Raw genomic sequence first — 27510 nt, forward strand, 5'->3', positions numbered from 1 at the left:
GCATCGCTTCCATCTGGGTGATGTGCATACTGTTCCTCCTGGAACAGAGAGAGGGACTGATCGCTGGTACAAAACCCCACTAGTCCAAAAGCTTTCTTTTCATAACCAAAATATTCTGCTCTATTTACATTCACTATTCTGAAATACAACTCATTGATAAACATTACCTAGTATACATATATTTTAAAAACATCAATATAATACCCTGAATGCAATGTGAAGGAGAACCTAAAAGAAAAGCAATTTATAATAAAAACACCACGTATTTCAGTAAGTAAATAATTTTCAGGTCCCATTAACTATATAATGAAATAGATGATTATCACTTACTTATAAAGAACCCCTGGATTAAGAGAAGCCAAATCGTAAGCTTTCTTTATGTACAGGAAAACAAACTAGGAGAGCTAGAGGTGGATACCAGAATGAAAATGAGTATATCCTGTGTATATTAAAAGTATGCAAAAGTTTTCTTATATTTTTATATAAAATGGATTTAGGTCCAAGTCTGGACAATTACAAACTAACTTTCACTGCATGAATTATCCAACAGGGGAACTGAAACTGATGTAGGATACAAGGTAATTCTTTCTGTCTTTTCCACTGTGGAACATATAAAATCTCTGATCCCCACCCATTCAATGCCCTTCATTGTAGAACCAAACACGGTACCAAATTCCTACTATGTCCTCTAGGGGGCAGCACTGTTCCCACAAGAACCCCTGGCTGATGACCTATGAGAGTTTCCTTCTAGCCTTCATATTCTACCACAGAGAATTAAATCCTGAAGAACAAAACCAGCAACACACTTCACACTTAGGAGAAATGAAATTAGTTTAAGCTTGTGCCATTAACTGTAGCCATATTCAACATTATTTCCTCTTTCTGAATTCAAGATAATTGGTTACTCCACATAGAGGGTGGAATGAAAAACTGTATCTCTGTGACACTGAGATAGCACAAAGTGATACTGACGCTGGGGTTTTTAGCATTCAAATCTAGTTAATTAGTGATGAGAAGGGAGTTTTCCATAGAACTCTACAACTATCATTTCCTCAAAACAAGAATTAATGCATTCTTTCATATGTGGTCATTACAGGAAGGAGGGGGTAGCCATTTACTGTAAATGCCTTTCTGATGCAATTCCACCACCTCTTTCAAAGAGAGAATTCATCCAAGTCTTAGTCACTTCTTCAAGAAAAATGCCACCGCACTGAATGTACACAGACTGAGTCCCCGCCTGGGGAGAGAAGAGGAGCTCGTGCCACCAGGAGAAAGCATGGGGAACGGCAGGGGGAGAGGTCTCAGGGCCCCTTCCTCAGCAGATTAAGCGGCAAGCTTCAAAATTTGACCTCTGACATAAGGGAAAGTCTGATATATTTTTAACATCACTGTTTCACAAATCATATGCAAACACCGATTTTCCCTGCCCAACTTTTAAAGCACACTTGCTAAAAAAAAAAAGCCTTCAGTTCTGAACTAGGGAACTATGTGTAATTTATATCTTAGCAACTAAAGTTACTTTAAAAATTTCATGCACAGGAAGAAAAATGGAATCCTATGCTTTAATATTTGAAAATGAAACTACAATTTGAAGAGGGTAGATTTCACATCAAAGGGATGTTGATATACAAGGTAATACTATCAAGCAACTCAGGGAAACACTTCAGACAAATAGTTCTGAGCCCTTCCCAAACAAAGGACTAAAAAATTTTTTCTAAAATCTCAAATCCACCCAAAGGAAAAAAAAAAAAGGAATGATTTCTCCATTTAACCCTTACCTGGATTCCCATTAATTCTTCTAACAGCCAGATGCACTTTCTTGCTACTACGGAGGTGTCGATGCGAAGAACAAAGCCCAGAAGTCACCCACGACTCAAGGCTGCTTGCTGCTGGAGCCCGAAATCCCCTTGATGAATGAAACTGCACATCATAATATACACGTTCTGAGTAAGCTATTGGCTAAGCGAAGGTAACGCGTGTGGAAGTCTGATTTGCCACCTTCAGGGCATGCCTCCCGCATCCCATCTCAGAAAGACAAAAGACACACCACGTCCAAGTGAGTAAAAACTAGACGGGGTTCGTTTTTTCGTTTTTTTTCTCTAGCATTCTCCCTAACGCTACGGAAACCACGAGGAGAACAAACCACAGTGAGAGAGGACTCCCTCATCGGGCAAAGTCAATGAAGAAGGAACTTTGTCGACGCTGCAATTTACAAGTGAATCTCACGCCACTGCCAAAAGTTTTTGTGTTATGTGGCTGCCTGAGAGTTATACAGAAGTACAGGCACAGTACACATGTTTTTAAGCCAAGAATTCCAAGCCATGGTTTCGGGGCTCAGAAATACCAAGGAGGAGTGGTAAAAATTCTCAAAAGAAATTTAGACTTCATGCTACACTGATGATCAACCAAGAAATTAAAACCAAGAATAATGGAGCAATAGTGTAACTGATCTTCTTAGAACTAGGGGCTTTCAACACTCAGCTCTTGGACCATGTGTATCAAGATAACCTAAGGCTGACTCAGTCTATGAGTGCAGCCCAGCGATCTGCATGATAACAAGCATTCCAGGTTATTTTTAAATTCTTTAAAGTTAGAAGATCAGTTTTTTTTTCCCTGTCAGTGGAACAGTTGATTACAGCTGCTGCTATCTTCCTTAACATTCAGATATTTTATCTCTGACTCCTGCTGAAATCAGGGGCAACAGTCACACTGAGGCTGCCTCACTCCTGAGGCTTTAATTCCAAGGGAGAGGAGAGCCTGCCTGGGTTCACCTGGCCTTTCCTCCCTGCCACCTCTCTCTCAGAGACAAAAGCTTGAGCTGCAGAAGCTGAGGAACTCAGTACTTGATGCCAAATGTGAACATTACATTAGAAGATGCTACCACTGGAAAACAGAAAAACACACTGCTAAAAACTGACTGCTCGTGATGTTCCAGGCTCCCCACCAAGAACTATGTAGACAGTTTTCTGTGCCACGGGGTCTCACCAAAGAAAAAAATGAACAAACAAAAGGAGCCCTTCATCACAAGTGTTTGAACACACAGACTTGGAGTCCATGTCTAACGGTGGTCTAATGGTAGGCATTGGCCAGCAGTGGATTCTCTGTGGCAGACTCCACCTCCACCTTCATTATCTGCTAAACATACAAGATTTTTTGAAAAGAAGAAAACACTGTCAGATGCATTTAAAATGATATCATCTTTCTGTATTTCTCATTCTTGGTTCTTTCTTTATCCAGTGAAAGATTGTGTGAACTTTCGGAAAACTCAAGAGTCCTTTCCCATCACCTGTCCTCCACTTTAACCTGTCAATTCACTGCAGTGCAAAGTGCTGGGCAGAGGGGAGAGGCACCATCATTATAAATGGACATCATTTTATAATGGACAGAAAAATGTTATTTGAACAACACCAACCAGGATGAAAACTATGTTTTACTAAATAGAAAAGGCTTTACCTGTTCCTCCAACATGCAAAGAGTTTCTAAGGAAGCTTTCTGGATGAGAGGAGCTCAACTGAGCAAACAGTATGTCTATGAACAAGCTTTTCCAAATGCTCCCCCACTGAGTCTCAGGATGACTACACCCCCTGACACTGTAACACAGACAGGGCTGTAAGGAAGCTGACTTTAGAGCTTTAATTTTTACTATGAGCTGATCTAGTGTATTTGGTGTTGTATTCCAACTATTTCGCCTAACAGGTAAAATTTGCAACTATCGGGGCAGGAGTCCTCAAACTTGCAGGTTGCTTTTGGAAGCCCACCTCTCAATGAAATCTTAGGTGAAAGCCCACTACAGGCACCAGATGAAAGCAGAGCATCCTCTGATGTGGTGGGCTATAGGATGCAAGCCCTCCCGATCTGGGCCGGCTGACTCATCTCACCCCTCCAGATGGCTACTGAGGAAACACTGCCAAACCCCAAGGATGCTGTTTTATCTTTTCTCAGATCTAAGATGATTTTTTAAATGTATACTTTATCATTTTATTCTATGCATGCCTTTCTCTCTCAAAGGGGGGTATATATAAGAATTGTTAAAAACAATGTCAAGCTCTGCTTCAAATGCTGCGGACTACATGCAGTTTAGGAAGTCTGTTGCATATTTGGTTTTTGCGGACCCTAGTGGAAAAATTATAATCTCTATTGGTTTCTCTACTGGCAGCAATAAGCATATTTGCAAGTTCAAGGTCATTTTAAACACAAAACTGTGTCAGGATAATGAATTTTCAATGAGTGAGACCACAGCCATGATGTATTATTACTTCACTCTCACAGTGGCCTTTAGCTTGCTACCTGTGGTATGGTAGCTTGCAGACTATATACTAAAACTTTAGCAAAAGAAAAGTTATTACCCTGCGATTAAAAATGAGGAATGAATTTAAAGAGTTGCTAGGTAGCCATTATTTTAAAAAATACAATGTTAATAGCAGGACAGCAGAGGACACAGTTTGAAACGAATACGACTAAAATTCTACCATCAGAAAAATGTACTAGCCCTTTTCTCTTTAAACATTTTCTGACTGCCATTTCCCAGTCTTAAAATAAGACAGTATGTTGTACTAGCCAAAGCCATCACACTTCAAGTGTACGTGTGAGAAAGTGGTCAGAGTGAAATGGTCTCTCCTGAGTCATGTGGGACCAACCAGATTGAATAGGGGAAAGGCCCCAAAGCCCTGGTGGGCTACAGTCCATGGGGTCGCAAAGAGGTGGAGATGACTGAGCAACTAACACACACACACATATCTGAAAATGAGATGTATACTGGAACTGTGTTACAAAACCAACAATTATATAAGGAATAAAACAAACCAGGAATGCTTCTTCTTTCTCTATGCAAATGTGAAGGAAGGTATAATCAGAAAAGGATGAAATTGACTAAGACACTTAAGAGATCTGAAAAGTGGATGACACTGACTATTCTGTTTAACACTATCTTCAAATATACCACGTTCTTTCCTCTTGATAATGATCATATCCCTACTCCTGACTTATCAGCTGTGACCAGCACCTCTGGGGGCTCTCCAAAAGCAGAGGGAAGAAAGAAAAAAGTCTTAGAAGAGGTTTACTTGAAATGTGATAAAGGAATACATATGGATTTAACAAAGACTAAGGGCCAAAGGTGGGTGGGCAGGGCAGGAAGAGAATGTCATATTCAGACTTCCACCAAGGCTGATGGAAAAGGTGTTGGATTAGACACAGCACTGGGGTCAGGACAGCTTGGCTGCTGTGTGGAGCAGGGTGTTGGGGGCTGACCAGAGGCAACATGCAACTGGTCATGGGTAAGGCCTTGTGTGGTAAACGTGGTCAGAATTTGGTTGTCTGTCTTTCAAAGAAGTAGGTTATTTGGTCTGGCCTGTGGCTCAGCTGGTAAGAATAGAATCGGGGTCCAGCAGGGGGTGGGTAGTGCTGTGTGTTCAGCTTTATGGTCACAGCACACAAACAGCTCTAAGCAGTCAGTGCCCAGGAACTGGTGCTGGGTCCAGAGGGACACACTGGAGCCTATGGACAGCTGTGGATGCCAACAGCTCTCTAGAGCTCTGCTCTATTGATAAAGTCACTTTTCTGCATGACATTCGTAATGCCTTATTTAATTAGGGAGGACTGGGGCAGAGTGGAAGTTAGGTATCACAATCTGAGAAATCTGTTACTATTATCATACCTAACCTTAAACTCTCTCCTGAAAATCATTATTGGGTCCTATCTTATATGAGCTCTGTGCATTTTAATATTACAAATGTGCTAAAAGTGAATCTGAAATGCAGTAAAGCTTAAAGTCCTTTTACATGACAACCAATGCAAACTCTGTCCTTACTAAACAGGTTGGTGGTCTTTTAAGTGTGTGTGTGTGTGTGTGTGTGTGTGTGTGTGTGTGTGTTTAAAGCTGGTGAATCTCAGCTCCACTAACAGGGGAAGTTAGGAAAGAAAATGCAAAGGAAGGGAATATTGGTTATAATCAAAGGTATCCCCTCTTTTGGTTCTGGACAAGAGTCAAATTGGTCTAAGGCAGTGTTCTTCAAATTGTTGGGTAATCCATTAGTGGGCTGTGAAATAATTTCAATGCACTGCAAGCAACACTTTTACAAAAATGAAACAAGAGAATAAAATAGAAAACAAGAGCTCACTACACTTAGTAAAACTATTAGTTCATGAAGTACTGTTTCACTTATGTGTGTTGTATGTATTTTTTCCTGATGCAAAACATAATCCTTTCTGTGAGTTCCAGGGGAAAAAATGGTTTATTAGAAAGAAGATGAAGGATCATGTTTGAGATGAGGTAGGAGGATCATGGATGGATGCAATTTAATTAATGTGGTGCCTCCATAGCTTTATCTTGGAAACTAACTCACAAAACAAAATGTTTTTACATAACCAATCAATAATTATAAAGATACCATGCAGGTTATTATTTACTCATTCATCCAGTTAAGTGTCTGTTTTCCCTACATAAGGGTTATGGAGGATCATACTATTTTAAAAATTAAATAGGGTCACATAATAACAGCTAATACATACTCATTGTTTATTGTGTGCCTGATAGTGTTCTAAGCACTTCAAAACTGTTAGTTGCTCAGTCATGTCCGACTATTTGCAACCCCATGGCTGGTAGCTCAGCCAGGCTCCTCTGTCCATGGGATTTTCCAGGCAAGAATACTGGAGATGGTTGCCATTTCCTTCTCCAGAGATTTTCCCAACCCAGGGATCAAACCTGGGCCTCCTGCACTGGCAAGTGGATTCTTAACCATCTGAGCCACCGACGAAGCCCATTATACTCATCTGATCCTCTTAATAAACCCAGGAAGTTAAATAGTAGTATCAACCCTGTGTTACAAATGAAGAATCTGAGAAATTAAGTCAGTTGCCTAAGCGGCAAAGTCAGTATCTGAAGCTAAGAAGTCTGGATCCAGAGTCCTCATTTTTAATGCATAGTATCCTTAACAGTTAACAGCACAATCATGCGTAACTGAGACTGTGGCCCTGGGGAAAGTGCAGCCCAGAGGCAGACTTACACCATGAACACTCCTGCCCAGGCTTTGCTGACTGTCCTCATTTCTCTGGCTAGTAAAGTACACACCACAATCCAGGCCAGAGGCAGCATACCCCTTTTACACTTTGATACCCTGGATGCATTCTAAACACAATTCCCAGCAAATTAGTTCAAACTCAACCCTTCTTCCCTCCTGAGAAAACATGTAAGAATGTGACTGAGTAGGTCCCTACTTTTCTGTGATGATCTTACTCTCATTTATTTAGAAGTTAAAAAATAATTCATTCTCAGGTGCTGGCACTTAAAACTTTTCTAATAGTTAGTCATTTCTGACACCCTCCATGTCCTGTAGCTGTGGTGAGCAAAGCCAGTCTGAGTGATACAGAGCTTGTGGGGGGGTACCTTTTTCTTTGCACCCACTTGTGTGACTCCCCTCACTGGTTTCAAATAAGATGCAATGAAATTCCAGGTATAATATACACTGTGGCAAGCAAACCATCATGTTTCAGAGAAATATGAAACAATTACAGGTTGGCCCAAATTCATCTGGCTTGTCTATTAGATGTTATGGGCCAACCCACTACTCAGGATTCCTCTTTCTTCCATCTACCCACCCTTGTCCTCTGGTTATATAGTAAGCCCTAAAGATAGGATCTACACAGTGATAAGTTAGAATCAACTCTGTTCCTGGTAGCATGGTTACCTTTCCTGGCTACCTAAGAACTCAAAACAGGACTGTTTAAATGCTGAGTACCAGAGGAGTGCCAGTGGCACCACAGTAAAGAACCTGCCTGCCGACGCAGGAGACACGAGGGACTCAGGTTCAATCCCTGGGTCAGGAAGATCCCCTGGAGGAGGGCACAGCAATCCACTCAAGTATTCCTGCCTGGAGAATCCCATGGACAGAGAAGCCTGGCGGGCCACAGTCCATGGGGTCACAAAGAGCTGGACACAACTGAGCACATGCACACACAAATACTGTATGTTTCCACATATTGGAAGGAAAAGGAAGTACTATTCCTCCTCCTATTTAATCTAAGTTGAAATAACCAGTGCAAACGAATTCTGAAACAAAAGCCAAATGACATTAAAGTCTTTGTCTGGCAACTACACCCGGCCCCAAGAACTGGAACTTTTCTCATGAGACCATCTTGTGGCAAAACAAACATAATTATCTTTCAAACTTAAAATAAATTATTTAAAAATGAATGCATAATGAAGCACTATACATTGTGATGTGGAGGATTAAGTTACTAGAATAATTCAAGATTTTCTCAAAACGCAATGAAATACTCAGATAACTAAGACAAACTCTGGAGCTCAGGTGTAATGTGACAATCATTTTGTTGCAATTTGTCACATTTCACAGTTTGCTATATATACGTTCCCTAAGGAGTCTGTCAAAAATCTGTCAAAAAGCACGGAGGACTTCCCTGGCGGTCCAGTGACGAAGACTCCGTGCTCCCGATGCAGGGGCCCAGGTTTGACCCCTGGTCAGGGAACTAGATCCCACACGCCACAACTAAAGGTCCCACATGCTGCGACTAAGCCCCATCACAGCCAAACAAATACATTTCTTTTTGAAGTAAACCAATGGCTTACCACCCTTTTGAAAAAATATGTATCAGGTAGAATGCTGTCAAAATAATATTTCTAACTGAATAATAACTGTATATGCTGGTGTCAAGACAATACTAGAAGGCAGAAACATGATTTTACTATTTAGCACTGTATCTCAATTGTTAGAGGTTATTTTTAGGTGTATTTAGGTTACTTCTTTTCCAGGTCAGATTAAACCATTTACTTCTACCAGGTATTGTGTCTAAAATCAATACTTTTCACATGGGTCACAGGGTATATTTTCTGTAGCTTTTTTTTTTTTTTTTAACGTATGACTCAAGTATATACTAATCTAGTCAATCAGCTTCTAAGAAAGATACATTTTTGGATAAAAGAGTGGTAAGGTCTGCACTTGACAAACATGACCTTCTGACTAGTGGGATTACACATGGGGTTTTTTTTTGGTGATGATGCGCATTTTCCTGCCCTGTTTACCCTGTCTCATTAACTGTACTTGGAACCGGGAGCATTCATTTGGTGCCATCTGCACGAGAATAGTACTTGGTTCTAAGAATTCAATTTTTTAATAAATTGGGAAACCAAATGATTTATGGGCTAGGGGGAAGGAAGTCCAACGTAAAGCTGTAACCTCAGCAAGCCCAGCACACTAATACTCTAAGCTAATGGATAAGACTAAAACTACTTCCCTACCAGTAAAATAATTATGTGGATGATAATATTCTAAACAGGAGAGGGCTCTGCCAGAGGCCTCCCTAGAATATAGGAATTAGGGGTGCTGTTTTCTGGGCTGGACAGGGCCACGAGCAGCTGAGAAAAACATGGAACTCCTCAGGGAGCAACTACTGTTAGAAAAGCAAGTGGTTCCAGGTTTAAAAATGATCCCATAAAACGTTCATGGACACTGAGGTGAGGACTGGGTCTCTCTCTTTCTTTCCTATCTGTACCCATCAGGCGGCCCCCAGTCGAGAAGAATGGAAAAAACAGTGCATCTGGTATGAGTGGGCTTTGCTTTCCACTACCTTTTGCTAAAGGACGCACACTTTCCAAGTAGTGTGCTAAAAGACAAAAACCAAAAGACAAAAAAAGCCTGAGGGCTTAGTATTAATTAATTTTTGAAAATTATTCAAGTGGGGGGAGTCCTTTCCCAAGGTACATATTCATCAATCATGATGATGTTATGTTTTAAAGATAATATCATTTGTCAATTAGATCTTAATAAAGCTGAAAAAAAATCATTAAAAATTTCAGTTGAAGAAATGTTGTCTATCTATATTAGTTCTGCCCTGTAACAACTCTGTGGCATGGTGCAATCCAATCAGCTCTCAGAAACTTAGTTTCCTCGTCTGTAGATTGAAAAGGTTAAGGTAAATGTCCTTTAACTTTCTTTCCAATTCCAAATTCAGACAGTCAAATTTAAATTATTCTGTGACTTATTTTCCCCTTCAAGTATCTTTGATTGTCATTCTATGCTAATTTCACCTTTAAAAAGATAGGAATAGTGGGGGATAGGAGAAAGGAGGGCTTGTTAAAATAGATTGAAGTGTTAAGATTTACCCTGGACATTTATAGTTTTAAGAATAGGCAAATGGATTCAAATCTACAGTGGAAATGTAATAAAATCAATAACATAATTGACTATTAATTCAAACATTTTACAATATTTACAACATATTTTAGATTATAAGGATGTTCCTCTATTTGACAAATATATACTGAGCCACTTCCAAATCCACTGCCATCTCTGTGCACTCCAGAAACCAAAGAGTCCAAAGCAAAACTAAACAGAAGATAAGTAACTGTGAAAAGAAAAAAAAAATTTTTTTAAAAGGAGAAGTTAAGCCTTTATTTCCTTGATATAATAAAAAAAAGTTGGCTGTGTTGGTTGCTGGAAACTTTTGATTACCCATGCTAATGTTCCCTTCTATTAAAGTGGTAAGCTGAAAACTGATTATACATATATACTTACTTGCCTCTTCAATCAGAGATACTGGATTTATTTTCTTTCAGTTATTGATGGTGACAAACCCCCAATACTGAAATCCTTCAAAATGTGTCTGCCTAAGCGGTTCATTTCCTACTGAAATAGCAAGTTACATCATGTACAACTGAAAATAACAAATATTCAGGAAATACATGAAACATGTTGATTATATACATTTTAAAAGGGAATATTACTTTTAATTTTTTTATATTATACTGTTTTGTCCTTGAGGACTGAACAGTAGATTACAAACTACAAATATTTACTTACAAATCTTTAACATCAAATATGAAAGTAATTCTTCAAGCTTAGGAAAATCTGAGTTACTTTTTTACTCTGTGAAAACCCCCTCTTTTAATAAGGAACATTTCCCTTTTGTGGCTATCTATCACAGCTAATAAACAATGTAAAACAAGAAGCTTTTTAAGCCTTGAAATATTGTTGCAACATTACTTAAGGCCAACATTCGGCTCTGATGAGACTATGGTCTCTGCTGGGAACTGACAAGAACCTTCTGTTATCAGGCACGTTCTATAAAACTGGAATGCTGATGGTACGTCCCCCCTTACACTCTTCACCCAATGCTTAGCACATAGGAGATACTCAGTAAAGGCTATCAACCTCACTGTTTTCTTTGCCATACAAATTATCACCAAAAAAATATGACAGACCAAAACAAACCCATCCTGAACTACTGGAAACACAACTAAAAGAATGTCCTGAGTATCCTCAATGTCCTGAGTATCCTCAATGTCCTGAGTATCCTCAATGTGACAACAGTAGCTGCAAGTCCTAAGTACTTAGAATGAACCAAGCATTTCACTTTATTTCTTGACAACATACTTAGGCTTTAGTGGGTGACGCACTGAAGTTCAAAACTAGCAATCCATAACACACTATTTCATACCTTGATGTTTACTCTCTTTTTCTTTTATTCACGCTTTTAAAAGAAGTGCTTGGCTACCTGATATGACTTCTCATGTTCTTCATGATCAAGGTAAGTGCCTTAATATAGGGGTAATAATAGTTTCTATTTTCACTTCAGTATTCCCCTCACAGAAAATGAATACAGGAAAATGGCCAGAAAAATTGGACATGGATGAAATACTTTTAAAAATACATTTTGTTCTTGTTTGGTGTTATTAAACTCACAGTAGTTTATGTTCCCAAACACTGCTCAGATTTGCGCCATAATCTGACCCCTTCAACCATCAATAATTTCCATTTCAGTGCTGCTAGTCTCTGAAGCCAGGATTGCCTTGTCTTATGACATGTGGTTTCCCTGCTGAGATGGGGGCAGCAGGGGACACAAAGCACCTATGAATGAAGCCAGGCAGGCGGCAAGGATCCGCTCCCACCTCTGGAAACTCTCGAAGCTTCTGGTTAAAGGGACTAACCTAACGTATACGCGCTCTGGTCTTTTTCTACTGACTTCTAGGCATGTTTTGTGCACTTGGACTAAACAAGAGCAGGACACGAAACAGATTAGAATTCACTGTTAATAAAATAAATTCCCTAAAGGTTTTTCATGGTTTCTTAATTTTTTCAAAAAGTAGGTATTCAAGTGAAGTAGCGTCTTAGTATTTCTTTGAACTCTCTTTCTCTCTCCCTGTCTCTACTTTCCAAGCATCTGCCGCTGCCTCTGCTGTGCCAACACTGTAAGCTCACGGGCTGGGAACAGAAGGGGCAGAGGGAAGACTCAGGACTCATATCAGAGAGGCAGAGTCGCCCATAAGGTTACTTGAAAGAAATCACTGGGGAGGTACAAGCAGCAGGTACTTCAGAAGGCAAGGGGACAAAGAATGGAAAGGAATGGAAACAAGCCCGTAGTAAGGGCAGACACAAAACCAAGACTGGCGCAGTCTCAGCCATGATGGTGATGTGAAGAGGGAGAGGCAGGAAGGCTCTGTCCTCAGGGCTTATTTATGTGTGACCTGCTTACTCAGCTTTTCCAAGAAAGGCTCTTCCAGGCCCTGCATAGTCACTTCTGTTTTCCCTCAATGTAGAGAGGGCTCTGGATCACACACCATCAGATCCAGTTCCTCTGGCATGTTCCTGGGACTGGCCTTCGACTGTCTAGAGATATGATGTGACTGCCAGAGAGGTATTGGTGCATTGCCGGCACCTTTCGAGATGCTCTTGTATGCTGAGATGATGCATCATGTCCCAGCCCAAATGATATAAATGACCATGTGCACGAGTACTAAGCTGCTTTAGTCGTATCTGACTCTGTGGGATGTTATGGAAGGTGGTCCGCCAGGCTCCTTTGTCCATGGGATTCTCCAGACAAGAATACTGGAGTGGCTGCCACGCCCTTCTCCAGGGGATCTTCCCAAACCAAGAATCGAACCCGCGTCTCTTATGTCTCCTGCACTGGCAGGCAGGTTCTTTCCCACTATAGCCACCTGGGAATGGCTGTAGAATATTACACCGATTTAATCAAATAAATTAGTGAGTAAAAGAAGAAAGAATAAATATACCTGAGGAACAGATGTTCAGGAAGGAGCTAGTGTCCCTTTATCAAGACTAAGAAGAAAACATCAGAAATTTTTATTATTGAGTGTGCTCTATTTACTTAATGGAAAAATACTTTATAATTCATTTTAAAATCCCTTAGAAAGTAAAAAAAAAAAAAAAAAAAGAATGGGAGGGAGGAAATCAAAATGAAATCCTAGATCATGGATTTTTTTCAAAGGACTTTGATAAATACACCTTAACATCTACTAGATGTCAAAGTCTGCTTTATTCTCTTCTTACAACACTTTCAAACCCTAGATACTATAAAACAAAGCAATCTAAATTATGCTATATGGCATTTAAAATAATTGTAAAGTACAGGATAGAGTTAATCTGTAATACTTGACTAAGTAGGGATTTTCCAGGAAAGAGCACTGGAGTGGGGTGCCATTGCCTTCTCCAATAATATAATACAGTATAGTATAATATAATATAACATTTGGCTAAGTTTTGGCAAATATGCTGTATTTATAATTATATGAAAAGGATTCATTCATGACGAAATTAGAACATACTCAATGAAGCAAATGAATGACTTTGGTTTGGCTTCTATAATAAAATATTTAGAAACTTCTATGACTACTCAAATGAGATCTTTTTAACTCAGAAAACTGGGACATTCTGTCTCATTCATCCCCTATAAACTTTAGAAATATTCCTCAAAGACAGGTGAATACTGGTTTACCTTAGGTTAAAACAACAACAACAACATTTTGTACATTATAACCATTAAAATTTGTTGTACATACTAAGCAGTCTTAGATGTATATAATTATGATTCCTTTATAAACAAACTTGCCTCTAAAATCAATAAGAATTTTGCTAGCATTGCTCAGAAATCAGTATGATACTGTGACTAGGGGTTCAAACAGATAAGCAATAGATTTTGGCTTTTTGGTTTTCCAACGCTAGACTTAAGAATGAAACGTATTTCTCCTCTAACAAATCAAGCAGCAGACATGTAAAATGAAGTTCTTAACTACCTTGGACAAGTGAACTGTCATTTCCAAATGTTCTGAATGGATCTTAGCTTGTTGGATGCTTTACAAAACTATCATTTTCTAGTCCCATTAAGAACACATGAAGGTATGGAATCAAGTTTTACCATGAAAATTTTTTCCCTCATTAATTATCAGCTCCTTGATTGGGTGGTATAGCATGAATGCATTTCAGTTTACTAGACATTGAGCCAGAAATCCTAAAAATGCTTGAGAAGATTAAGTGATTAAAGTAGGTAACTTCAATGCATTCCAAAATCTTTACAAGCTTTCCTGTACACTATGAAAATTGAAGGTCCTAAAAATGACAGTCTGATGGACTTGAGGATGGAGAAACAATCCAGCCCTGTATCCGCGCCAGCAAGTGTCTCTCCACAGCCCAGGACACCGACAAAGTTGACAGGGTACACGAGACCCCACTGCTAGTACAATTCTGTGATTTCTGGGCCATGTCAGGGCTATGATTCTGGGAAATTGAATATGGGGCTCTAAATAACCACTGAAATTAATGAAAATATATGCGTTACTTTTAAAAAGTTGTATTTACTATGCAAGATCAAACAGCACATAGATACCTATCTTATTTGAAATGGTAAATAGAAGATTCTTGTCTACTGGTCGGGAGAGGAATGCCAAAGTTCGAACAGAAAGAAAGCTGGGGAGTGGATGGAGTGTGAGAAAACAGAAACAGAAGCGAAGCTCTAAACGAAGAATAGAGTTTTGCACATAAAGTCCAGGCAAGTTTTGGGGGGGTGGGAGTTTAGAGATAAAAAGATATGCACATTACCACAGGTGAGGACAGAAAGGCAAGAAGAAAGGTGCCTCTGCCATAGCACAAGCTTGCTCTAAGTTTGTAGAAGCACTACTAACTAGCAGGTTATGAAACCCATTTGGTAGCTTATGGGGAACATTAAAATGGGAAGAAAGAAACAGTGGAAGATAGAAGACAATTCTATCACAACCACATACTCTAAATGCCTATCAGGAAACCTGCACCCACATGGACAAGTGTGTGCACTAGGTCCCAATATGACATGCATTTCTTCCCAGGGGTTCCAGTAAGAAGGTTTGAGAACCATGCCCCATCAAGCATATCACCAGTGCCCACCTCTGTCAAGTTAATAGTCTCATCTGTAACACCTCTCAATAGAAAAGCGACCTCTAGAGATAACATCCCCAAACCCCAGAGTGGGAGTATGGCAAATCACAGAACGAGTGTTTAAGTGAACCATGTAAACTGAGAAACAGAAGTCCAGGGAAAGAAGGCCGTTGAGAGCAACGTCTGATGCGCCCCAACCAGACTGTGGGGCCCCCCGCCCAGAGTTCTTCTCCTCACCCTGAGTAAAGAGGGGGGTGATAGGAGCTGGGGGGACAGAATAGCTGAAGGTGAGAGGGAAGGGAGGGTCTAGAGCACCCCTCTGGCCAGGAGACCCTAGTCTCCCTACAGCAAGGTCAAGAAGGCAGGAACCAGTGCAGGTCCAGAGAGATGGAATGGCTGAGCAGAGATGACGTGTTCAACTTTGCAATCCTAAGGCCAAGCACAGTCCTTGGCACATCATCAATGTATGCTGAATGTGGCAGTAGGTTCTCAAGAACACCGACAGTTTTATGACGTCAAGTTAGTACCTGGGCAGGGCCAATAGTGTGAAACTTCTTTTCCCAAGTAATCACTGGCATCATCAGAAAATGTTGAGTTCTGTTTCTAATGCCATCCTCTCTGTCTTTACTAACTATCCACACTCCATGTCAGTGGCTACCTCTGGACGAAGCCATCTCCCCAGATGATAAGCTCTTCATGAATTTTAAAGACATTTGTTTTGTTTCAAAAACACTGAAACTGATCTGACACTTACAAGGTTATCATGAATGAGTGCTCAAAACCAAAAATGAATGTGGATTCAACTACTCAAGAGCGCTCTGCTGCTGCTGCTAAGTCGCTTCAGTAGTGTCTGACTCTGTGCGACCCCATAGATGGAAGCCCACCAAACTCCCCCATCCCTGGGATTCTCTAGGCAAGAACACTGGAGTGGGTTGCCATGTCCTCCAATGCATGAAGGTGAAAAATGAAAGTGAAGTCGCTCAGTTGTGTCCGACTCTTAGCGACCCATGGACTACAGCCTACCAGGCTCCTCCGTCCATGGGATTTTCCAGGCAAGAGTGCTCAGAGATTAAGAAAGTAATTTTTTCAGGCTACTTTAAGGGTCACACAGAGACCATGTCAGAACCTACCAGTGATGTTCACACTTGCTTTAGGGGTGAAGGGCTTGTTTTCGCTGGGTAGCTTCTGGCTGTATGAGTTATCTGTTTTAGGCTCAGGTTTGCCGTTGATGTTGTTCAGTCACCGAGTCAAGTCTGACTCTTTGCGACCCCATGGACTACAGCACACTAAGCCTCCCTGTCCCTCACCAACTCCTAGAGTCTGCCCACGTTCATGTCCATTGCATCAGTGCCTTAAGGCTCAGGTACACTTAAGAAACTTAATAGCAGCAAACACTTGCGTACTTACTTACTATGTGCCAGGTTACCCTCTACAGACAACGTGTGCGCAGTCATGTCCGACTCTTTGTGACCCCATGGACTGGAGCCCACTAGGCTCCTCTGTCCATGGGATTCTTCAGGCAAGAATACTGAAGTCAGCTGCCATTTTCTACTCAAAGGGCTCTTCCTGACCCAGGGATTGAACCCGAGTCTCCTGCATTACAGATGGGTTCTTTTCCGATGAGCCACCAGGGAAGCCCAGGTAACCACCTAAGGATGTCACAAATATTAACTCTAATTAACGTGTACCAATCCCTGATAATTTAGTTACCTGTTCAGTGTTTGTTCTGTTCCATTAAAGGTACCTCTGTTTTTCCCATTTTCTCCTGCAAAAGATCAGGAAAATATTGTTAGTGAGTAGTCACAGGAGCATACATTTTATATCATTGTTTGATATTTTCTGAACTTGAGAGTTCTAACAGGGCTTCATTAAACTTTAATGAATTATTTCACCTGCCTAACTCTACTGAGTTCCTATATAAAACTATTAAGACAAAATCATTATATGTATTGGTAATAGGAGATCTGAAAAGAAAATACTTAAAAAGAAATCAACATGGCATTAAAAAAAACAGATGGACGCAAAGGGAGACAATGCAGGCTAAGATTCTTCTTGACTGAATCCTTCTACGTTTAATTTGTCTTTTCAAACTCCTTTCCCTCTGAAATTCTCTTTTAGGTGGCGGCACCTTGCCCCACTGGGTTAATTAAATAATTGCGGTACCAATGACAGAAACAATCAGTGAATATAGCTATTACAGATTTACCTAAAAATTTTAAAATGATAATGGAAAAGCATTCATCACAAAAGAGGATGCTGCCTAGGAAAGGTAGCAGTAAGAGAGTCTCCAACAGGTGACATTTACCTGGGGGAACTCACAACTGTCCCTCATTCTTCTGACTCCCAAAAGTCTAATCTCACTAAGGTTCTGGAAATGATCATGTTTCATCAACACTGATTCACGATAAACAAAGCTCATGAGAGACTAACATATAAGCCACGAAGCCTAAGGATTCATTTCCAATTTAAAGTATGTCGCCAGACGAGCCGGACAGTTGCTCCACCCAGCATGACCAACGCATTCACATTTCTTTGGTCAACAGATGCTTCCTGAAATCCCAGGCAGAGCCACCACACAGGCAGGTTAAAGAGCAAGCCAAATGAACAGCAGACTGTTGCATGAGCGTGTCAGAGCAATTGCAATCCAGATGCCAGTGGCTCCAGTATCCTCTCTCCAGACAAGTGTCCTCCTCTCTCTTCCACTACCACCATCCTAGTCCAAGCGGCTATCACCCTTTCCCTGGACAAACATGAAACGCTTCTTGCCGTTTTCCCAGCTTCCGCTTCCTCCTTTCCAATCCATTGTTCACAAAGTGTCCAGAGTAAACATTTAAAGATAGAGAACAGACCATGGCTCAGCCCTACTTCAGCGCCTTTAATGCTCTGCCTGAGTCCAACGGTGGGCACCTGAGAACAGGCTCCCCAGCCTTGCTCTGGCCCTGTTCACTCCTCCAGCCTGCTCCGCGCACACTGCCCTGTCACCCTCTCACTTCAGCCACACTCAACTCCTACTCTCTTGAATGCACAGACGCCTCAGCACCTCAGAGATTTCGCACGCCTCGTTTCCTCTGCCTGGAAACTAATACACATAAGCTGCACCTTCCTCACAAAGCACACACATGCCTAGCCATCTGCAGATCCAAGCTCGTAAGTCACACGACCCCAGACTAGGACCAATTCCCTGATTTTCCCATAGCCTCTTGATCTTCTCCTCTGTGGGTCTTACCACAGTTTATAATTACACATTACATGATTATTCGTGTTTATTTCTCTCACTAGACTGTAAGACACTCCATAAAGCTGAATACTGTGTTCACTTTATTAAGCATGTTCCACAATAGTGGACACTCAAGAGATATTTTACTGAATGAACGATGGCTTTGGGCCATTAGAACCTGCTGCATCCATCACCGAAACAGAGTTAATTCTGCCAGGCAGACCATATGGCTTTCCTGAATGGACCCCACTCCCCCCAGGCCCTCTGACCCTGGGGTGGGGGTGGCGGGCGGGTCAATAGTTAGACGCGCACTGTCGAACTCACATCTGTAGCGTTACTGTTTCTGAGGACTCCGTAGCCAAAATAAATCTTAAGTTACCAAAAGAGAAATAGCACAAAGTTCAAGATACACTTGAGTAGCAACACTGCAGAGAGGACTTGTGGCAGTGGGTTACTAAGAAACGCTATAAACAAAAAGGAAAACATAAACTGTGGCCAAAGGAAGCCCTTGATGAGACAACACTGGAAAACAAATATACACACGTGCCCGTGCACACGCACCCAAGCAGTGGTCCTCGAAGAGGCAGGCGTGAAAGGCTTTGTGTTTGCTGTGGGACGCCGCCGCGACTAAGGGGTCGACAGCCACAAGCGTGGAGCTCGCTGGCGGAGGCCCCACACACTGTGCCTCCTCTGATCCCCAGGGCCTGACTCTGCCCTTGGCACGCAGGAGACCTTGTGTGTGCTGTCGTCCTCCCACTGCCTTACAAACCAACAACTGACTGACGTTCCCCAACTCACTGTGCAGAATCTTCTGTATGGCTCACGGCTGTGGTTTACATTTTAAAGATGTCCCCCTAACCCTTTAGTCCGCTTATGTAATGAGAGAGAGAGAGACAACAAAAACGACAGGAAGAAGTCCCACAGTGCCCTCCACTCTACATTCGCATCCAGTCATGGGGCTAGAAACGGCCAACTTCACTCATTCATTCAGCAAACAGCACGTACCTGGAAGAAACCAGGCATGGTCCTAGGTGCTGAGGACACACAGGAACAAGACCAAACCCCTACTTCTTAGGGAGGCAACATTCAAGGAGGAGACAAACAATGAATGTATTTTAAGTGCACATATACTTTGGAGCCCTGAAGAAGTTAACAGCAACCCACTCCAGTATTCTTGCCTGGGAAATCCCACAGACAGAGGAGCGTGGTGGGCTACAGTCCCTGAGGTCACAAAAGAGTCGGACATGACGTAGCAACTAGACGACACACCTTGGAGGCACTGCAGGGCCGGTTCCAGACCATCACCTCAATAAAGCGAGTCACGTGCATTTTCTAGTTTCCCGGGGCATACAGAAGTTATGCTTACACTATACTGTAGTCTGTTAAGTATATAACAGCATAATGTCTAAAAAAACACACATTTTAATTTAAAAAGTCTTTATTGCTAAAAAATGCTAACCATCATCTGACAAAGCAGAGTTGCCACAACCATCAACTTGTAAAAGGATTCTATTTGCAAAGCACAATAAAGCAAAGTGCAATAAAATGAGCTATTCCAGTAGAATACATCATGTGGGCGATGTTAAATTTTAAACAGAGTGGACAAGGAAAGCCTCACTGAGAAACTGACATATGAGCAGAGACCTGAAGAAGTCCAGAGAAGAGTCATGTAGCTATCTTGGGAAGGACAGTTCCAGATGGAGGGTCAGCAAGTGCAAAGGCCCTGAGACAGAAGTGTGGCCTGTCTGATCTAGGGCATGCCTGGGAGACGGTAGTAGGATGTGGGTCAGCAAGATACACAGGGACCTTGTTAGGTACCCAAAGGTCGTGGGCTTTTATTTGGAGAGCCCTGCAATGCAACAGAGGTGCCTGGGGCAGAGACAAATATGATCTGGCTGCTGTGTTGATAAAGGGCTGAATCCAGTTATCAGGCTTTTGAAACAGTCTGGGCAAGAGATTACAGGGGCCTGGACTGGAGTGCAGTGGTGATGCACAGCAGGGCTTCTAGAAAGCTGATGGATTCTTCATGGGACTTAAAGAAAATGCCCTGGGATTAAATCTAACTCCCTTAATGGTTGATTTTAACAGTCTTAATCTTTTTTTAATCTCTAGAGGGGTTTTATTTGGTTTCAATTATTACTTTTCTAAAGAAAACTTAGCAGATTTTAGCTATCAAGAAGTAACATATGATCATCACAGACAGTGAAAAAGATCAAACAGACAAAAAAAGTCAGCATATCACATTATAAACGAATGGAACATTTGAGTGCCTGTGATACTGGTCATCTTGGTACATTAGCACTGTTCCTTTGTGCTGAAAATAAAAGGCTTCTCTAAGCGAGGAGAAAGATCACTGAACACACGTGGCCATGGCAGGTAATGACTATTTAACACAAAGATTTTCCGCTTGAAGATCTGTTGATGTACAACAGGATAAACACCAAACACAAGCATTCTTCTGAAAGCCAGGCTGAAGCCATGATGGTCCGACCCCGACTGTGGTCAGCTGCGCCAGTTTGAGTTTAGCCCAAAAGGAATGTTAGCGCATCAAGGAAGCTACATGTTTCTGCCCAGTATTTTTCCCTGAGAAACCCAAGATGATAACATGATGTAACAAATGGACATGATGAATCCTTAAAAACAACCAAACAAGTAAAACGTCCTTTTTATTTTCTGGTTTGGGGTTAATGGGGTAGGGGCAGATCACACAGCATATAACTGTCATCATGGAAACCATCCCACTCTTAGAACAGGGAAGCAGCTCTTCACTTGCTATCCAAGCCATGGGCCACGTCATCTGCGCAGTAAACAGAGTCCCTTCCTCCCCTGGACAGGACGCTGCTGTTTAGTCAACGGTGACAAATAAAACTAAACTTTGATTCTCAGTGTTTAATACTTATGGGGGATACGCCTTATTTGTTCAGCTTTCCTCGAAGCGGGCTAAGACAGGTAAATTGCTTATGGTGAATCAGGTACTGCCTTCACCCACTAGAACCCTTTTTCAAATTTTAGCGAGCACGGGAGTTGCCAGGGGGTCTGTTAAAATGCAGATTCCAATTCAGAAGTGCTGGGCTGAGGCCCGAGACTCTACATTTCTAGGAGGCTTTCTGGAGATGCTGGTGCCACTGGTCTGCGGACCACCACTTGAGTACACAGTGGGAGGGTATTTGTTATTCTCCCTCCTGCCCCTCTCTGGTGGCTCAGTGAAGAATTTGCCCACAATGCAGGAGCTGTGGGTTCAATCCCTGGGTCGGGAAGATCCCCTAGAGAAGGAAACAGCAACCCACTCCAGTATTCTTGCCTGGAGAATCCCATAGAAAGAGGAGTCTGACGGGCTACAGTCCATGGCGTTGCAAAGAGACGGAAATGACAGCGACTAACACACTCCTGCCCTTCTGCCTACTATGCCCTTTGTAAGTACCACCAATGAGAGACTGAAGCCACTTCACTGAAGACTGTTTTACTACTCATATTAAAAATAGACTTTGCCTCTCATGGTGTAGGATAATTAAATCCCAGCAATAAGCAAACCGTCTTTTCTGGGGCATTCTTAGCTAGCTGACTGGATCTGAGAGTTCTACTTGAGTGACCACCTAAGGTTCTCTTTTTATTATTTTTTTTCTTCAGTCATCATCTCTCTACATGGAAGAGGACCACGTGGAGGTCCTCCACAAAAGACTATGGCCATAGGCAAGCTCCCAGCTTTAGCACTAGGTGATGGTGTGAAAAAAACAAAATTACTGAACTTTTCCATCTCATCCTTTCTTTGTAAAGAGGCTAATCCACAGACAACCATGGTACTGGCTTGCAAAGTACAGAATTTTTATCAAGGGGTGAGAATGGATGATTAGTGACTCGTTACAGGTACTGACATTGACATTACTGGCTTCCATTGACAAACAAACAGACTTTGAGAATCCCTCTTGAGGACCCACCCAAACCCTGCACTTTCAGACAGAGGGGTCTCCTATTACATACATGGCCAAAACTCTCATCTGGAACATAACTGGTATTTTCTAATTGCAGACACTTTATGTGAAAATATAACCTGGGCTTCAACATGTCTGGCTCAACCCTTAACTTCTGAACTACTTAAGTTCAATCCTAATTAACTGTATTAACATTTCACAGGTATGTATTTCTTAGTTTGTGTTTGAAGTGTAAGACAATAGTTATTAGACTGTAAAGAAAAATATTCTTCCTCAAGGCCAATGATTCCCAGTAGTATATTTGAAACAGAAACCTACTTTATCTCTCTAAAGCCCTAAGCTGACCAAACGGAGATGGTGTGGTAGGGAGGAAGAGCAGGGAAGACGCTGGACTAACACCACGGACCACTTCCCGCCCTCTGGGATCCTGTGAAACCTCTGGGAGGAACCCAGCAGAAAGGAGGCCAACAGACGCGAGGGTGAGGTGCCCGCAGCTCTTTGGAGGCCTGTGAGAGCAAGCCAGGAGATCCCAATATATTGTTTGTAAAACTCTGAAAGGACCAACTGGAATCACTGGTTCTATTAAGGAAACAAACTACTAACCAACACCTACTAAGAAGGACAAACAAAGGTACACACAGCCTGCGACAAGATTTAAAGGCGCAAAACACCCCTCACACATCAAGGCAGATGGCAGAGCACGGGCAGGCTCATTCTGTGCTGCTCCTGCAGCTTGAACCCAGAGGTAAAATGGAAAAGGAAGACAGATTTGGCACAAAACGAGGGAACAGTTCCTGACAAAATACACTTCTCAGACACAGAACTTTTATTTTCTCTGCCACGCAGTGAGCTCCCATCACTTCTGAAATAGCCTCGTGCTGCCCCGCCCCCTGCTCCTCCTGGGGATCAAACACCGCAGCCCAAGCATGGTTTTGTACCAGACACGGGATGCTTTTTCATTTCTAGCCTGCCCTTCAGACTTGAAATCTCTGCTTCCACGTAAGGTGGGAGAGCCTGCTCCTCATCCAGGTGACGTCACGCACCTCTCCCTGTCTTCACCCTGCTGTTCGTACTTCTAGACTGGGAAGCCTTTGAAGGCAGGACTGTGGGCACTCATCTGAGGCACAGCAGGCATCAGTGGAGAGGTGAAGGAGAGAAGAGGAGGGGAAACTGAAGCGAGAGGAGACGCTGCCTCGGTGATCACATCTTACGCACACTGCAGAAGGAACTGATCCTGGGAGAGAATTAGTTTGAATGAACCTTTTCTGCAGAGAAAGACACAAATTACTGTGCATTCATGAAGGTTTACCACTGTAAGCATTTTTTTTAAGTCCTTATTGGATTTGTTACATTATCACTTCTGTTTCCTGTTTTGGTCTTTTGGCTGTGAGGGCTCCTAGACCAGGGATTGAACCTGCACTCCTTGCACTGGAAGATGAAGCCTTACTCACTGGACTCCCAGGAAGTCTCCTTTAGGTATGTTTTGACCTAACTATTGTTAGTAGCTGTTTTAGCAACAGTCCCAGTATTTTGCTTTTACTTATGTATCTAAGTACATAGATTTACATATGCTATTTAATAATATAAATAATTCCCCCCAAAGTTTGCATATTAAAAAAAAAACAACAATCTTTCATGGTTACTGGGAAGCCTGCAGAAAATGTACCCATGCCATTTTCCTCAAGTGTGGTGTAAGTACATCACAAAGCAAGTACAGGACCACTACCGTAAGACTCTGTAAGCCTCTATGGCAGAACTCTGCTTACCAGGAAGAGAACTCTCTCTCCCAGCTTTTCCTAATTCATGCAAGCCTTTACCATTAGTTCTCAGTAAAGAGTCTACTCCCAAGTTAATCTGCTCTTTACCCTGCTCCTGGAGAATTCTCAAAACAAGACAATTCTGTTCTCTGTGGTCAGCATGAAAGGATGTCTCAGGGGAGTGACAGGCAGATGAATACATCTGGGAACTACAGCACCATTGCTAAAGACCATAATTTCTCTTTGGGAGGAGTCCTGTAAACCACATTAGCACCTTTCCCAAAGAACAGACAGCACAGGTGAACGCACACCTGAAACCACGCAGCAGCCTGACAGCCCCTCCCCCCATATACGCCTGTGAACACACGCCCACCCTTGCCTCCCTCACAGCCCGCTTCCTTTACCCCCACCTTCTTCTCCCCTGTGCTGCAGCCCTGGGTGGCAACAGGACAGGTCTGGGCTCTGTGGGTGTCTACCCAGCCAACTGCAGCGGCTATGGGGCAACAGACCAGCCTCTGACCCAGAGGCCTGGCCTCCTCGCAGTGGGTGGTGCGGCATTTGCATATGAACCGCTGTCCCCTTTCCTTTTATAGAGGGAAGTGCAGAGGACTTCTCCACGAGATAGGTGACAGCCAGCAGGAGAGCCTGTGATACGCCCCAGTGCAAAGGCAGGAAGCCTCTCTTCCTGGTTACAAGAAGCAACAGAAAATTCTGGGACATTTCCAGGGCCTTGCCCCTGACCCCGAAACTCAGGATCCAAGCAGGGAGCCTTAAGGTCCATCATCTTACACTGCAGGGTGACCGCCTGGGCTTGAGAGAAGTGGAGTACAAGTGGAGTATCAAAGGGCAGATGAAGAGCCAAACTTTAGAGAACACACAAGCAGGGAGTGGGGAGTGGAAGTTCCCCGGAGTCAGAGAAAGGAGAGAGGAAGAAAAGCAATTTTTAAAAATAAAAATCTTTCTTTCTCTAGAATTGAGAATGAAAAGCAATGACTAGAAATCACTGGTGAGCAGAGGGAGAAGGGTGACACCATGGTCCCAAGCCAGACCAGAGTTCACAGAAGCCTGGGTGTGTGCTTGCTTCCATTCCCGCCTACCCACGGTTCCTGGGGCAAACAAATTCTTGGCTGAGCAGGTATGTGTGGGAGGCCTGATTTATTTTCCAACCAGCAGAGCTTTGCCCAGAACTACTTAATCAGAAGTTTTCAAGGTCATACATTCAAACATGACGTTACTGCCTCACAAAACAGCTCCAGGGTCTGGGGTAGGAGGGCGGGGAGTGTGAGGAAGGGAAGAAGGAAGTGACCATCCTCACTGGAACTACCTTCCGACCACTCTTCCTGTATGTCCCCTACACGTTCTCAGAAAATCAACACACTGCAAAAACACAGAGCTGAGAGAAATAATAGCTACCTTTAACATAATGCTTCCTCGATGGCAGGCACAATTCTAAATGCTCTGTATATATTAACTTCTCTGACCCTCAACAGTTCTTTGAGGGGGGTACTATTACCATTATCATACCTGTTGGATGCATCCAGAGGGTAAGTGACCTGCCCAATGACCAACAGCAGGGTGCCCTGTGCACCTCCCCTAGGCGATACTACTCTCTGTGCTTAGCTCTCTAGCCCCTTGAAAAGGTAAAATTACAAGAGCTATTTTCCATTATGGGATATCTAGCTGAGTTTTCCTCTGCAGTAGGGGTTTCTTAAAGCTACTTTCCTGGGAGGAATATTATCAGAGCCAGTCTCCACCTTTAACCCTGCCGCTCAAAAAGCCATATAAGCTGGAAAAATCCCAAAGCTCAAACCACAATTCCCGGGCTGCCTGATTAGAAGCAGTTCCAAGCTTTGATCCCTGTTAAAATGTAAAAGTTCTGGGAGGTGTACTCTTTATGCTATTATCAGTTGGTAGTGAAAGTTGCGTTGTTATCTTTTCAATGGTAAGTTTAATGATAAGAACTTCAGGTGGTTTCCAGGCATCTGGTTCACCTGTCCAGTGTGGACTTGTTCTCTGCGGGGTGCCTAGGACTCTCTAGGACTCAGCACATAAACAGGTGCTCAATATGCCAGTGTGGGTGAGCAAGTGAATGGCTGAATGGCCATAACTCTTGCAGAGGTCAGGCTTAGCGCACATTTATGAAGCAGGTAGGTCTTCAAGTGGCAGCCAAGTTGGGCAAAAGTATCCCTGGAAAGGGGTGGGTGGGGTTGCTAAGTCGTATCCCAATCTGTGACCCCCCCAGACTGCAGCCTGCCAGGCTCCTTTGTCCATGGGGATTCTCCAGGCAAGAATACTGGAGTGGGTGGCCATTTCCCTCTCCAGGGATCAAACCTGCATCTCTTGTGTCTTCTCCATTGATAGGTGGATTCTTTACCACTGAGCCACCTAGGAAGCCTGAAAAGATCTACAGAACAAGAAAATCCCTGTCTCATGCTAACAACTTTGAAAGAAACTCCAGGCATATTTAAGTATGAAAAGGATCCTAACTTTGAATTTATTAAGAATGGATTCTGTTTTTAAATGTATAGAGAGTTAATGCGTTAACGAAAAAGGTAATCTAACAGGGCAGTGATATCGACATGACTTTCCTTCTCCCTAACATTCTCATACCCAAGTCCTGTATGTCCTCCACAATTATTTTCTCTCCCAGGGACCCTTCCCTGGTTTCCTGGCCAGAAGAGCTCGCTCCCCACTTTGTACTCAAAGTTACTTTGCTCTTTGTGCACATAAACACATTTTATGAAAGGTATTTTTTTTTCTCGTCTGCATTACCTGGCTGTCTCCAACTATCTCTGTATTTCAGAGAACAAAGCATTTTTCCTAACATAAATCAGCTCCCAGTCAATATAGACTAATGTTTTTGAAAAGACTCCTATGAAAGTGCTCCAAGGATATACCACCATCTGTTTCTAATGTTCAAATATAATTTGGATAGTTTAGAAGCTATAATTAAAAAAAAAAAGACACTGCAATCACTGCATATACACAGGGTCATGTGCCAAAGACCCTGTGTGAACATCCAGGAGGTCCCTGCAGCAGGCCCCCCTGGCCCCACCATGCGCACATGTGGACATCCTGTAAGTGTGACACAGGAAAGGGAAGCTGTAGCTCCGTCCTGATCGTGTGAAAAATACCATGTGCACAGTCTGCTCTCAAGAGGTTGCTCAAGCAAGTACATGAACACAGACCGCACCCCAGCGTCGGCTGCCATTAACTGCGGGTGAGGCACATGGGGCATCTGTATGGCCTTGCTTTCATCACAGTAGAAAGTCCTCTGTGATAATACCCTGCTTGAGAGAGGGTAAATATTTATTCTAAGAATTAGATGCTTCCTGTATGACTTTAGATTTATGATAAGGAATGTGAGCAATTGTTTCCATAAGTTTAGTTACGGGTTACAGTTTTGAAACAAATATTCCCTACCTTAGACTAACCGAGCCAAAAACCATCCT

The 27510-nt window shown here is 42.4% G+C and overlaps 2 long non-coding RNA genes across 8 annotated transcripts in view; one reads left to right on the forward strand and one right to left on the reverse strand.

Moving 5' to 3' along the window:
* The window catches only part of LOC106991099 (uncharacterized), a 239365-nt gene that overhangs the window by 100679 nt on the left and 111176 nt on the right, over nucleotides 1-27510 (reverse strand). For 6 of the 7 annotated variants that reach the window (XR_009600443.1, XR_009600442.1, XR_009600439.1 and 3 more), the window contains one exon: nucleotides 1779-16920. This is a non-coding gene — a long non-coding RNA (uncharacterized LOC106991099). The remainder of the gene's footprint in view (nucleotides 1-1778; nucleotides 16921-27510) is intronic. The other variant, XR_009600441.1, reaches the window with a different exon arrangement.
* LOC132659707 (uncharacterized) lies at nucleotides 23203-26807 on the forward strand. Its single transcript, XR_009600446.1, has 3 exons — nucleotides 23203-23777; nucleotides 25030-25193; nucleotides 26420-26807. It is a non-coding gene; the product is annotated as an uncharacterized LOC132659707 (long non-coding RNA).

This window comes from Ovis aries, chromosome 4 (assembly GCF_016772045.2).
Source record: "Ovis aries strain OAR_USU_Benz2616 breed Rambouillet chromosome 4, ARS-UI_Ramb_v3.0, whole genome shotgun sequence".
Lineage (NCBI taxonomy): Eukaryota > Metazoa > Chordata > Mammalia > Artiodactyla > Bovidae > Ovis > Ovis aries.